Source organism: Salvelinus sp. IW2-2015, linkage group LG18 (genome assembly GCF_002910315.2).
Source record: "Salvelinus sp. IW2-2015 linkage group LG18, ASM291031v2, whole genome shotgun sequence".
NCBI classification, from domain to species: Eukaryota; Metazoa; Chordata; class Actinopteri; order Salmoniformes; family Salmonidae; genus Salvelinus; species Salvelinus sp. IW2-2015.
Genome location: NC_036858.1, coordinates 44,417,404 through 44,432,970, shown reverse-complemented (window position 1 = coordinate 44,432,970; position 15,567 = coordinate 44,417,404). Strand labels below are relative to the sequence as shown.

Here is a 15,567-nt window from a genome sequence, read left to right as displayed (position 1 = left end):
ATGGACCGAGAACACTGCAGATTTACAGTAGACTGTGTTTGACAGTTTTATTGCGTAATGAGTAGAATAACAAATGTCATGGACTGCTTAGCATGGAAACAATGCATTTCTGTTGAATTATCAACCCTTCCTACTATTGGTTGTAGGAATTTTACTGCTTCATTCAAACCATTCCTTTAGTGTTCTTCCTTGTTATCCATCCCTATGGGTACAGGTTAGGGATATGGGAGGAACTGAATGGTATTTTTAAGCCTAAGGATGCTGTGGTAAAAATGTATGCATGATGCCTATAAATCACTTTCGATTAAAGCGTCTGCTAAATGGCATATATTGTTTGTACAGTACCAGTCAAAAGTTTAGATGCACCTACTCACTCAAGGGTTTTTCTTTATTGGACTATTTTCTACAGTGTAGAACAATAGTGAAGACGTCAAAACTATGAAATAACACAAATGGAATCATGTAGTAACCAAAAAGTTGATATTTGAGATTCTTCAAAGTAGCCACCCTTTGCACACTCTAAAATGTTTGACAGGTACTGTATATACAGTACAGTGCATTCGGAATGTAATTAGACCCCTTGACTTTTTTTCACATTTTGTTACGTGACAGCATTATTCTAAAACTGATTAAATTGTTCTTTTTTCTCATCAATCTAAACACAATCCCCCATAATGACAAAGCAAATACCGTTTTTTATACATTTCTGCAAATCTATTAAAAGTTAAAAACGGAAATGATACATTTACATAAGTATTCAGACCCTTTACTCAGTACTTTCCTGAAGCACCTTTGGCAGCGATTACAGCCTCGAGTCTTCTTGGATATGATGCTACAAGCTGGCACACCTGTATTTGGGGAGTTTCTCCCATTCTTCTCTGCAAATCCTCTCAAGCTCTGTCAGGTTGGATAGGGTGCGTCGCTGCACAGCTATTTTCAGGTCTCTACAGAGATGTTTAATTGGGTTCAAGTCCGGGCTTTGGCTGGGCCACTCAAGGACATTCAGAGACTTGTCCCGAAGCTACTCCTACGTTGTCTTGGCTGTGTGCTTAGGGTCGTTGTCCTGTTGGAAGGTGTACGTTCACCCAGTCTGAGGTCCAGAGAGCTCTGTAGCAGGTTTTCATCAAGGATCTCTCGTTCCTTTGCTCCGTTCATATTTCTCTCAATCCCTACTAGTCTCCCAGTCCACCGCTGAAAAACATCCCCAAAGCATGATTTTTGCCACCACCATGTTTCACCATAGGGATGGTGTCAAGTTTCCCCCAGACGTGACACTTAGCATTCAAGACCAAACAATTCAATCTTAGTTTCATCAGACCAGAGCATCTTGTTTATCATGGTCTGAGAGTCTTTAGGTGCCTTTTTTGGCTGTCCTTTTACTGAGGAGTGGATTTCGACTGGCCACTCTACCATAAAGGCGTGATTGGTGGAGTGCTGCAGAGATGGTTGTCCTTTCCCATCCCAGAACTCTGGAGCTCTGTCAGAGTGACCATCAGGATCTTGGTCACCTCCCTGACCAAGGCCCTTCTCCCCCGATTGCTCAGTTTTGCAGGGTGGCCAGCTCTAGGAAGAGCCTTGGTGGTTCCAAACTTCTTCCACTGTAGAATGATAGAGGCCACTGTGTTTGTCATATCTGCTCCCGCTCCCCCTCCCTGGCGCTAGAGGGTGCCAGGCTACCTGTCTTTACACGCACCTGTCACCATCATTACGCGCATGTTCCGGGATTCATCCAATGGCATTGAGGAATACACCACCTCAGTCATCGGCTTCATCTATAAGTGTATCGATGACGTCGTCCCCACAGTGACTGTATGTACATACCCCAACCAGAAGCCATGGATTACAGTCAACATCCGCATCAAGCTAAAGGCTAGAGCTGCTGCTTTCAAGGAAGGGGAGACTAATCCAGATGCTTATAAGAAATCCTTCTATGCCCTCAGACGAACCATCAAACAAGCAACGCGTCAATACAGGATTAAGATTGAATCCTACTACAGCGGCTCTGACGCTCGTCAGATGTGGCAGGGCTTGAAAACTATTATGGACTACAAAGGGAAACCCAGACGCGAGCTGCCCAGTGATGCGAGCCTACCAGACGAGCTAAATGCCTTTTATGATCACTTCGAGGCAAGCAACACTGAAGCATGCACCAGGGCACCAGCTGTTCTGGATGACTGTGTGATAACGCTCTCAGTAGCCAATGTGAACAAAACCTTTAAACAGATCAACATTCACAAAGCTGCTGGGCCAGACGAATTACCAGGACGAGTACTCAAAGCATTCGCGGACCAACTGTTAAGTGTCTTCACTGACATTTTCAACCTCTCCCTGACAGAGTCTGTAATACCTACATGTTTCAAGCAGAAAGCCATAGTCCCTGTGCCCAAGGAAGCGAAGGTAACCTGCCTAAATGATTACCGCCCCTTGGCACTCACGTCGGTAGCCATGACGTGCTTTGAAAGGCTGGGCATGGCTCACATCAACAGCATCCTCCTGGACCCCCTAGACCCACTCCCATTTGCATACCGCCCCAACAGATCTACAGATGACGCCATCTCAATCGCACTCCACACTGCCCTTTCTCACCTGGACAAAAGGAACACCTATGTGAGAATGCTGTTCATTGACTACAGCTCAGCGTTCAATACCATAGTGCCCACGAAGCTCATCACTAAGCTAAGGACTCTGGGACTAAACACCTCCCTCTGCAACTGGATCCTGGACTTCCTGACGGGCCACCCCCAGGTGGTAAGAGTAGGCAACAACACCTCTGCCACACTGATCCTTAACACTGGGGCCCCTCAGGGGTGTGTACTTAGTCCCCTCCTGTATTCCCTGTTCACCCACGACTGCGTGGCCAAACACAACACCATCATTAAGTTTGCTGACGACACAACAGTAGTAGGCCTGATCAACGAAAACGATGAGATGTCCAATAGGGAGGAGGTCAGAGAACTTGCGGAGTGGTGCCAGGACAACAACCTCTCCCTCAATGTGAGCAAGACAAAGGTGCTGACCTTCGACTACAGGAAAAGGCGGGACGCACAGTCACTTCAAAGTGACTGCATAGTCACTTCGCCCCCACCTACATGTACAGATTACGTCAACTAGCCTGTACCCCCGCACACTGACTCGGTACTGGTGCCCCCTGTATATACCCTCGTTATTGTTATTCTTATTGTGTTACATTTCATAATTTTTTATTTTAGTCTACTTGGTAAATATTTTTTTCTTCTTGAACTGCATTGTTGGTTAAGGGCTTGTAAGTAAGCATTTCACGGTAGTCTACAGTTGTATTCAGCGCATGTGACAAATAAAGTTTGATTTGAAGAAGCATCAGGAAGTTTTTTAGGGTTTTGTTTTGTTGGTGACGTCGGACCCGGGGGCCGCAGCCGATGGAACCGAGGGTGCCTAAACTGGCTCGTTGGGCTGTCATGCCATAGCTGGCTCGAGAGGTTTCCTTTCCCCAGTTGGCTCGGCAGGTTTCCATCCCACATCATGCTTCAGTCAACTCGTCGGGCCCCTTTGCTTCAGCCGGCCCATGAGTTTTTTATTTTGTTGGTGACATCGGGCTTGGATTCCGCCGCTGATGGAACCGGGGGTGCCTAAGCTGGCTCATCGGGCTGTCATGCCCTAGCTGGCTCGAGAGGTTTCCTTTACACTCACCTGTCACCATCAATACGCACAGCAGAGCTCATTGGACCTGGACTCCTTCTGCAACTGTATATCTGTCTGTTCCTCTGTAGTGTTCCCTGTGTCCGCATTAATTGTTGTTATGTGTTCCTGCCCAAACGCTGTTCTTTTTTTGTTTCATGTCCGTCAATTATTATACCTTCACTCCCTGTACCTGCTTCTCACCTCCTGCTTCAATCCTTTGTGTTCTTGGGGCCCTTCAATGCTGCAAAAATGTTTGACATGCAGTTGACATGCACTGTCAACTGTGGGACCTTATATAGACAGGTGTGTGCCTTTCCAAATCATGTCCAATCAATTGAATTTACCACATGTGGACTCCAATCAATTTGTTGAAACATCTCAAGGATGATCAATTGAAACAGGATGCACCTGAGCTCAATTTCAAGTCTCATATTAAAGGGTCTGAATGCTAAAATGTCTAAAAACCTGTTTTCATTTTGTCAATATAGGGTATTTTGTTTCAATTGATGAGGAAATATTTTCAATCAATTTTTGAATAAGGCTGTAACGTAACAACATGTGAGAAGTCAAGGGGTCTGAATACTTTCGGAATGCACTGTATATGTGTTTATGTGTGTGTGTGGATATATATACTGTATATGTATACAGTTGAAGTCATGCATGACACAGGTCATTTTTCCAACAATTGTTTACAGTCATATTATTTATCTTACAATTCACTGCATCACAATTCAAGTGGGTCAGAAGTTTACATACACTGCATTGACTGTGCCTTTAAACAGCTTGGAAAATTCCATAAAATTATGTCATGGCTTTAGAAGCTTCTGATAGGCTAATTGACACAATTTGAGTCAATTGGAGGTGTACCTGTGGATGTATTTCAAGGCCTACCTTCAAACTCAGTGCCTCTTTGCTTGACATCATGGGAAAATCAAAAGAAATCAGCCAAGCCAAAAAATTGTAGACCTCCACAAGTCTGGTTCATCCTTGGGAGTAATTTCCAAATGCCTGAAGGTACCACGCTCATCTGTACAAACAATTGTACGCAAGTACAAACCCCATGGGCCCACGCAGCCGTCATACTGCTCAGGAAGGAGACGCTTTCTGTATCCTAGAGATGAACATACTTTGGTGCGAAAAGTGCAAATCAATTCCAGAACAAGAGCAAAGGCCCTTGTAAAGATGCTGGAGGAAACAGCTACAAAAGTATCTATATCCACAGTAAAACAAGTCCTATATCGACATAACATGAAAGGCTGCTCAGCAAGGAAGAAGCCACTGCTCCAAAAACCACCATAAATAAGCCAGACTACGGTTTGCAACTCCACATGGGGACAAAGATCATACTTTTTGGAGAAATGTCCTCTTGTCTGATGAAACAAAAATAGAACTATTTGGCCATAATGACCATCGTTATGTTTGGAAGAAAAAGGGGGAGGCTTGCAAGCCGAAGAACACCATCCCAACCGTGACAGCATCATGTTGTGGAGGTGCTGCAGGAGGGACTGGTGCATTTCACAAAATAGATGGCATCATGAGGCAGGACAATTATGTGGATATATTGAAGCAACATGCCAAGACATCAGTCAGGAAGTTAAAGCTTGGTCGCCAATGGGTCTTCCAAATGGACAATGACCCCAAGCATACTTCCAAAGTTGTGGCAAAATGGCTTAAGGACAACAAAATCAAGGTATTGGAGTGGCCATCACAAAGCCCTGACCTCAATCCCATATAAAATGTGTGGGCAGAATTGAAAAAGCGTGTGCGAGCAAGGAGGCCTACAAACCTGACTGACTCAGTTACACCAGCTCTGTCAGGAGGAATGGGCCAAAATTATTCGCCCAACTTATTGTTGGAGCTCGTGGATGGCTACCCAAAAGGTTTGACCCAAGTTAAACAATTTAAAAGCAATGCTACCAAATACTAATTGAGTGTATGTAAACTTCTGACCCACTGGGAATGTGATGAAAGAAATAAAAGCTGAAATAAATCATTCTCTCTACTATTATTCTGACATTTCACATTCTTAAAATAAAGTGGTGATCCTAACTGACCTAAGACAGGGAATTTTAACTAGGATTAAATGTCAGGAATTGTATTTGGCTAAATGTATTTGGCTATGGTGTATGTAAACTTCCGACTTCTACTGTATATATTAATACATACATTCACACAGTAATATGCTACTAGAACACGACAGCAAAGGAAGGAGAAATAAGCGAGTAAAAAAATTAATAAGGAGTGCTGCGAGAGTATACAAACACTGAGCTGAAGAGGCTCGGTTGGAGATTGCGTAACAATGTCACACTGGTCAGTTTGGAGTGAACTGGAGGCTGATTAGCATCTCACTATGTATCAGTGCCTCACTGTGGGTTCTCATATTGTTCCTCTGTGTCACTGGAGATGACTGTGCATGTGTTTGTGTGTGTTTGCACAGTAGCTGATTTGGTCTATCCAATTTGACACCAGCAGGCTGGATGAAAGACCCTTGTTCAGCATTTTATAATCTCATGAGCTGTAATCATATTTAATGTACAGTATAGAGCTTTTGTGGGTTCTCTTATTGTTGTTGGAAACATTAGGAACATTGACATTGACTGACCAGGTGAATGCGGGTGAAAGCTATGATCCCTTATTGATGTCACTTGTTAAATCCACTTCAATCAGCGTAGATGAAGGGTTTAGACAGATTAAAGTCAGATTTTTAAGCCTTGATGCAATTGAGACATGGATTGTGTATGTGTGCCATTCAGAGGGGGAATGGGCAAGACAAAAGATTATAGTGCCTTTGAACGGTGTATGGTTGTAGGTGCTAGGTGCCCCAGTTTGAGTGTATCAAGATATGCAACACTGCTGGGTTTTTCACGCTCAACAGTTTCCAGCATGTATCAAGAATGGTCCACCACCCAAAGGACATCCATCCAACTTGACACAACTGTGGGAAGCATTGGAGATAACATGAGTCAGCATCCCTCTGGAACGCTTTCGACGTCTTGTAGAGTCCATGCCCCAACGAATTAAGGCTGTTCTGAGGGCAAAAAGGGGGTGCAAGTCAATATTAAGATGGTGTTTCTGATGTTTTCTACACTCAGTGTACATATCATATCCACGATTGCTATCTCTAACCCTTAAACACTGTGACCATCATGGACACTGATGTCTTTTTGAATGTGCCATTATGTATTTTCAATGAAGTGAATGCCTGAAAGTCCTTGTTGTTGCAGTGGACTGGAAGACAGGTAGCTGGTTTATCTACTTGTCTGGCTCAGAGCCCACAATTCGGCTAATTTTAGGGAAGGAAAATGGGAAAATGGAAGCAGCATGGCAACAAACAAGCTATTGTGCTGTGCAGCAGTAAAACCCATTCAGTCTGTCTACAAACATGCTCTCAAAGTTCTTGATAGAAAGCCCAATATCCATCATCACTGTTACATCCCCAGAAGCATGACCTCCAGAGTTGGGAAAATCTTGTGCAATACACCAACGCATGTCCTGTATCAATACACCAACGCATGTCCTGTATTCAAGATCCTAAATGGCCTGGCTCCCCCTCCACTTAGTACTTTTGTTAAAAAGAAAACCCAAACCTATGGCAGCAGATCCATAAGGTCTACCATGAGAAGTGACTGTKTAGTTCCCTTAAGGAAAATCACCTTTACTCAATCTGCTTTCTCTGTGAGAGCTTCCCATGTATGGAACACACTGCCATCAGACACACATAACTGCACCACCTATCGCACCTTCACAAAAAACATAAAGACAAGGCTAAAGGCCAATCAGACTTGTGAAAATAATCCCTAGCTGTGTATTGCCGCTATCCATGTTGTCTGTAGCTTGTGAGATGTTATGTTCCTCTGTCTGCGCGCTACATGTTGCTTGTTCTATGTTGCTCTGTCTGCGTGCTACGTGTTGCTTGTCCTATGTTGTTCTGCATGTGCTCTCTGTATTGTTATTGTAATTGTTTTTAATAACCTGCCCAGGGACCGCTGTTGAAAATTTGCCATTTGGCTAAAACTTTAACTGAAACGTTGATTAATGTGTACTGTTCCTGTAAAAATAAAAAATACACTCAATTTACACCATGATTATTCACTATCAGAAAGACTCCCTCTGTCAAAGTTTTCTGTTATCTTAAGTGTTGATTGTCATGTTTCTCCCATTTTCTCGAGTCCCTCTATCTGGAAAGACCAACCTGTATTTTCTCAAATTGTCCAATCATTACAATTCTGAGCCGACAGGCATTGTGTGCCTGAATCATCTCTCTGCTGTTGACTCATTCTGTTTCAATAAAAAACGTTTTGTTAAAGACCGTCTTAAGTAGCTACTGAATCAGGAACAATGTTCGGCTCTCTTGACAGGCACTCAAACACAGGTCGACAAAACCTTCCCTCCATTAGCTAGGACAACTATATCAGCTCTGCAGTCAGGACTAGAATAAAAGCTCTAAAGGTTGATCAATGATCATTAGAGATTTACCATTCATTAGAGACAATAGAGAAGCACTTGTTCTATAGCCAATGTTTGTCTCATCCAACATAGCCTGCATGCTTTAACCTAACAGAGCAGGACACGCAGTCCCTTCCTCTCCCTCTTGGTCACAGTGAGATGACCGTGATAGGATCCATATTGAGCAATATTCCCTGATGCTCCTGCAGCAGTTGTGGTTGTTTTAGCTGTGGTTATGGATGTTGGGGGATGTAGTCAGGATGTATGGTGTATCATGGCTCCCTATTAAGGCTTACTCTACATGGGCAGATCAGTCAGGAATCACTCTGCAGTGGTGGCTGAGACACATATGACGCATGTCAGGGCTTTGCTCTAGTATCGTGTAAATCCAAAGTTAAGCGGCTTAGTGTACGTGGCCACTTGCCTTCACTTTCCCTTATGGAAGACCCCACCCCCAACACAGATGTTCCCGTGTAGTCCCTCCCCTGTACACACGTGGTGTGTATGCACTATCACAAACACGCAAACATACTCATGGGGGTTGTTGAGGACATGGGATAATCCAGTGAAGGCATCTATGACCAACTGATTCCAGGGACCAGGAGGCAAAGCTACTGTAGCAGAGCAGTAGTCTCATTACAAAGCCTCCAATCGCACATCAAAGAACACACTCACTATTCTGGAGAGAGCTTGGGGGTGGGGGGAATGTAATCTTGTGCAAACACGTAACTCACACACTCCCTTGGATGTTGACTGCACAAAATGTTTGTGTGTGTGTCAGCGCATGTGAGTACATTCAATCCAAGTACGTGGCGTGGATGGCCAAGGGATTACCAAAACGAACGATCCAGACAAGGAACTACCCCATTCTCCAGCATTTTCCAGTCTATCAACACACTTGTTTTTAGCCATTCTCTCTGAGATTAACAAAAAGCATCAGGAAGCTGAGTTATTTCACAGAGAGCAGTGGAGGTGGACCCTCTTGGGTCCCAATACATTACATCTCCAGCCTTACCCTCTGTCTCTCTGTGCAATCTCCTGCTCTGTCTGCTACATTAGACCAAGACTAGCTCTGAGAGGGTCAGAGATGAGGTTAATGAAATGCTCTACCTTCCGCTGAAACCACAGGCGGGCCATGGCTCCTTAATTGGGGAGGACGGGTTCATAGTAATGGCTGGAACGGAACTAATGGAATGGTATCAAACACGTGGTTTGGTTTCCATGTGTTTGATACCATTCCATTTACTCCATTCCAGACATTATTATGAGCCGTCCTCCCTCAGCAGCCTCCTGCGGCTGAAACAATTGGATCTCTTTCTTTCCATTAGAGATGTTTTTCACAATTCTCCTGCTTATCAGCCATTCTGTTTTAAATGTCACCACGCACTTGCTTTAGGCTAGCCCTGGTCGGCAAGCAATTTTAGGTTTGCGGGGAATTTTGCAGGCAAAGCTTTTACATTTTTCTGCTTGCATGTGTGCGTGTATATGGTATGGGTGTATGTGCGTGCATTTTACTTTTCAGGGCATTGCCCATTTTCTGGATGGAAGTAATTCCACATTCTTAGTAAACCAGGGGTTTTGATGTATTTGGACGCAGTTTGGTGTTGCAGGCCAATTCATCACTTCTTCTCGCACCCTCGGCAGGGAAGCACAACACACAAATCTCTCCCCTTTCCCCAGGAAGTGGCTCTGACGGCAGGGGCCCACATCCAAATGCCAAGATTTATGGGGTGTAAAACATCTTGATGTTTTACATCGTGGTGACTACTCATCTCCATTGGGCAAACTATTCATGATGTTTTGTGCCAGGAAATGTAACCTGGCGAATAGACTGGTTACTTGTGTATTTTTTTCATTTCATTCACTAAAAGAAACACTGAGAGACATGGCTTTGAAAGTTTCTATTTTTCACATAGTGTAATATCTGACGTGTTTGTTCCTTTTGAAAATTGGGGCACATGCGTTCTCTGCTAGACACAAAGGAACCACTCAGAGAAGAGAGGAGACAAGTTAAATGCCATATAGTGCACTTCAATGAACCGTAAGTTACTGATAATGACTTGCAATGAAACAGTGGTTCTAATTAGCCTCAGTTAATGCATTTGAGATGATTGAGGTGGTAGTTGAATTGGGTTCAGGGGATAATGTAGGTAAAAAATCTAATTCAAGAATTGTATGATCCTCATCAGAAATAAATGGAATTAAGTAATTCTTGAATGGGAATTTCTGTTCATTTCCTGAGTTGGTTGAATTGAACTGGAATTGACCCTCAGTGAGAACACAATGTGTTTTCCATTTGAAATTATTAAATTGTTATGTTTGGTGTTCTCATATGTATTATTATGTTTGCTTTCAGATAAGACTTACCATTTTGTTTGAATGTCTTTGTGTTTTAGGTTTAAACCCACTATGGTCGATGTTCTCGCCCCTGCGGGATTCAAATTAGCATAATACAAAAATCCCCATAAAATTCTATCAGTTTAAGCTAGAGATATCTGTTTTGTTTTTCATTGGATGCGTCTCAATCTACCGCATCTGCCTATGTCGCACTTCCGCATCTGTGGCGAAAGGTGACAGAGCCAAAGCGGAGTTTGCCAGACCATGAGACATCCTGAAAAGCGGTCTTCCCAAAAAATCGCTAGGATCAATGAGACTCTCACGAACACAATGGTGTTCTCCATTTTTCTCTACGACCCACACACGGGTCTTGGGACATGTCTGAAGTCGGCACAGTCGATCTGCCAACTTCTGTCTGTAGTGTTCGAACAGTTTCGGCTACACACTAAAATGACCCCTATGTGGAAAGGTGACACTCTTTGCCTTAGGATCCCCACAGGCCTCACAAGACTCGTCTGAAGGTCCCTCGGTACCAGAGAAAATGGATGGAAGTATATATGGACACTGTTTAGTTCCAAAAACAAGGGGTTAAATACATGTATAAAATATATATATATATAATGTTTCCTTATATCTTTCAGATGTAGGACAGAACTATCTTATTTTAGATTTTATTTTGGGGACTATCTGTTATTCCATGTAGTGAATCTTTTATTCAATGCATTTGAATTTGCTAATAATAATAATAAGGCCCCCCAAAAAAATTKATCAGATATTTTTTTCTGATATTTTAGGGATACTTCAAGGGGTCTTAAAATTCWAAATCAAATAACTAAATGATCCTGTAATGAACACAAGCGGAAACAGAGAGCTGGTTTCAAGTGCAGGGCGCAGCAGGGGTTTATTGCAAAGGACCACAGGAGGAGGCAGGTAGCTGGGTCCAGGGGCAAGCAGAAGGTCATACACAGGGGTCCAAAAGGGAAACAGTACAGGCAGGGAAAAGGCTAGTAACGTAGTCCGGGAGATCAGGCAATAGGTAGATAACAGGAAATCCGATAGGCTAAAGTACAGGCAAGGAATAGGCAAAAGGCGTCGTTAGTGAGGCAGGCAAAAACTATCATACACGGGAGGAGCAAATCACAGGAAAAACAGAGGTCTGAAAGATGTGTCACAAAACAAATACCTCATAGTGATGGGYCGCAAATAACTAAACTAAATGGTGTGTGATAATGACATACAGGTGTGTGAACAGGTGATAGAGTTCAGGTGATTGGGATCTGGAAAGTGGGCTGCGTTCAGGGGATCTACATGTTTGAGGGTGTGAGTTGGAGGCAGATGTTACAGATCCTTGGTATGACCTTCTGAAAACAATTCCATATACAGTGCATTCGGAAAGTAGTCAGACCCCTTGACTTTTTCCTCGTGTTACGTTACAGCTTTATTCTAAAATTGATTAAATTGTTTTTCCCCCTCATGAATCTACACACAATACCCCATAGGCAGCGATTACAGCCTTGAGTATTTTGGGGTATGCTACAAGCTTGGCACACCTGTATTTGCGGAGTTTCTTCCATTCTGCTCTGCAAATGCTCTCAAGGTCTGTCAGGTTGGATGGGGAGCGTCGCTGCACAGCTATTTTCAGGTCTCTCCAGAGATGTTTGATCGGGTTCAAGTGCGAGCTCTAGCTGGGCCACTCAAGGACATTCGAAACTTGTCCCAAAGCCACTCCTCCGTTGTCTTGGTTGTATGCTTAGGGTTGTTGTCTTTGCTCCAGTCTGAGGTGCTGAGCGCTCTGGAGCAGGTTTTTATCAAGGATCTCTCTGTACTTTGTTCCGTTCATCTTTCCCTAGACCCTGACTAGTCTTCCAGTACCTGCCACTGAAAAACATCCCCAAGGTATAATGCTGCCACCATTATGCTTCATCGCAGGGATGGTGCCAGGTTTAATCCAGATATGACGCTTGGCAATCAGGACAAAGAGAGCCAGGTTTCATCAGACCAGAGAATCTAGTTTGTCATGGTCTTAGAGTCCTTTAGATGCCCTTTGGCAAACTCCAAGTGGGCTGCAATGTGCTTTTTACAGTAGAGTGGCTTCCGTCTGGCCACTCTACCATAAAGGCCTGATTGGTGGAGAGCTGCAGAGATGGTTGTCCTTCTGGAAGGTTATCCCATCTCCACAGATGAACTCTGGAGCTTTGTCAGAGCGACCATCGGGTCACGTCCCTGACCGAGGCCCTTCTCACCCGATTGCTTTGTTTGGCTGGGCGACCAGCTCTAGGAATAGTCTTGGTTGTTCCAAACTTCTTCCATTTAAGAATGATGGAGGCCACTGTGTTCTTGGAGACCTTCAATGCTGTAGAATTTTTTTGGTACCCTTCCTCAGATCTGTGCCTTGACGCAATCCTGACTCGAAGCTCTACAGACAATTTCTTTGACCTCATGGCTTGGTTTTACTCTGTCATGCACTGTCAACTGTTGGACCTTATGTAGACAGGTGTGTGCCTTTCCAAATCATGTCCAATCAATTGAATTTACCACATGTGGACTCCAATCAAGTTGTGGAAACAGGATGCACCTAAGCTCAATTTCGAGTTTCATATCACGGGGTCTGAATACTTATGTAAATAAGGAATTTCTGTATTTTATTTTTATGAATCTATTTATTCCATTTTAGAATAAAGCTGTAACAACAACATTTTTAAAAAGACAAGGGGTCTGAATACTTTCCGAATGCTCTGTTAATTAGTAGAACCCCTCCCCTGGCTTAGACAGTTTTAATATGCATTGAAATTCAGCATCTGTATGCCATATGTCTGCCCCACCACATCTTGCAGTATTCTGCCTCTGTCTACTGCTACCTCTGTCTCTCTTTCTCCCTCCCCATCCCACTCCCTACAGAGAGAGTAGCATCCTGCTTTTTAAAACATGTACAGTTGAAGTCGGAAGTTTACATACACCTTAGCCAAATACATTTAAACTCAGTTTTTCACAATTCTTGACATTTAATCATAGTTAAAATTCCCTGTCTTAGGTCAGTTAGGATAACCTCTATATTTTAAGAAAGTGAAATGTCAGAATAAAAGCAGAAAAAATATTTATTTCAGCTTTGACTTATTTCATCACATTCCCAGTGGGTCAGAAGTTTACATACACTCAAATAGTATTTGGTAGCATTGCCTTTAGCTGGTGTAACTGAGTCAGGTTTGTAGGCCTCCTTGCTCACACACGCTTTTTCAGTTCTGCCCACAAATCTTCTATGGGATTGAGGTCAGTGCGTTGTGATGGCCACTTCAATACCTTGACTTTGTTGTCCTTAAGCCATTTTGCCATAACTTTGGAAGTATGCTTGGGGTCATTGTCCATTTGGAAGACTCATTTACGACCAAGCTTTAACTTCCTGACTGATGTCTTGAGATGTTGCTTGAATATATCCACATAATTGTCCTTCCCCATGCTTCCATCTATTTTGTGAAGTGCACCAGTCTCTCCTGCAGCAAAGCACCCCCACAACATGATGCTGCCACCCCCGTGCTTCACGGTTGGGATGATGTTCTTCGGCTTGCAAGCCTCCGCCTTTTTCCTCCAAACATAACGATGGTCATTATGGCCAAACAATTATATTTCTGTTTCGTCAGACTAGAGGACATTTCTCCAAAAAGTACGATCTTTGTCCCCATGTGCAGTTGCAAACCGTAGTCTGGCTTTTTTTATGGCGGTTTTGGAGCAGTGGCTTCTTCCTTGCTGAGCGGCCTTTCAGATTATGTCGATATAGGACATGTTTTACTGTGGACATAGATACTTTGTACCTGTTTCCTCCAGCATCTTCACAAGGTCCTTTGCTGTTGTTTTGGGATTGATTTGCAGTTTTCGCACCAAAGTACATTCATCTCTAGGAGACAGAAAGCGTCTCCTTCCTGAGCGGTATGATGGCTGCGTGGTCCCATGGTGTTTACACTTGCGTACTATTGTTTGTACAGATGAACGTGGTACCTTCAGGCATTTGGAAATTGCTCCCAAGGATGAACCAGACTTGTTGAGGTCTACAATTTTTTTTCTGAGGTCTTGGCTGATTTCTTTTGATTTTCCCATGATGTCAAGCAAAGAGGCACTGATTTCGAAGGTAGGCCTTGAAATATATCCACAGGTACACCTCCAATTGACTCAAATGATGTCAATTAGCCTATCAGAAGCTTCTAAAGCCATGACATAATTTTCTGGAATTTTCCAAGCTGTTTAAAGGCACAGTCAACTTAGTGTATATGTAAACTTCTGATCCTCTGGAATTGTGGTACTTTGAATTATAAGTGAAATAATCTGTATGTAAACAATTGTTGGAATAATTACTTGTGTCATGCACAAAGTAGATGTCCTAACCGACTTGTCAAAACTATAGCTTGTTGACAAGAAATTTGTGGAGTGGTTGAAAAAATGAGTTTTAATGACTCTGTATGTAAACTTCCGACTTCAACTGTGTAGCGTACATTGAGTCTCTCACACTGAACTACAAAACTTCCAATAAAAACATACATAATTATTTGAATATTTGTACTCTCAAGTCAACTGCAAGCAAGGAAGGCTGCACTTGACTATGATTGGCTAGATCTGACCACTACAACTACTGAGTGTTCAATATTCCTGGTCGATATTCACGTAACAATGAATTCCCCTCAACCAAGCCCACTTTCCCATTAACCCCCAATGTAAAAGAGCCAACTTCCTTGACAATTTTTAGTTATACAGAAATAGCAAAACATGCTGAAAACCTGCTGTGTTGTTCAATGTTCAATGTACCCATAGAAATAGAACAAATAGAAAGGGTGTCTCCAATTAAGTCAATGACGGCATAGTAGGTAGACTGGCAGCCATTTTGAGTGTACCCATGCCTACAGTGCCTTGCAAAAGTATTCACCCCCCTTGGCGTTTTTCCTATTTTTGTTGCATTTCAACCTGTAATTTAAATAGATTTTTATTTGTATTTCATGTAATGGACATACCCAAAATAGTCCAAAGTGGTGAAGTGAAATGCAAAAAAAAKCTAAATAATAAAAAACGGTAAAGTATTTTGCATTTGTATTCACCCCCTTTGCTATGAAGCSCCTAAATAAGATCTGGTGCAACCAATTACCT

General features: G+C 43.0%; 1 protein-coding gene across 1 annotated transcript in view; it reads left to right on the top strand.

Annotated features, from left to right (window-relative positions):
• The window catches only part of LOC111978446 (pro-neuregulin-3, membrane-bound isoform-like), a 528,893-nt gene that overhangs the window by 21,992 nt on the left and 491,334 nt on the right, over positions 1-15,567 (top strand). The window lies entirely within an intron of this gene.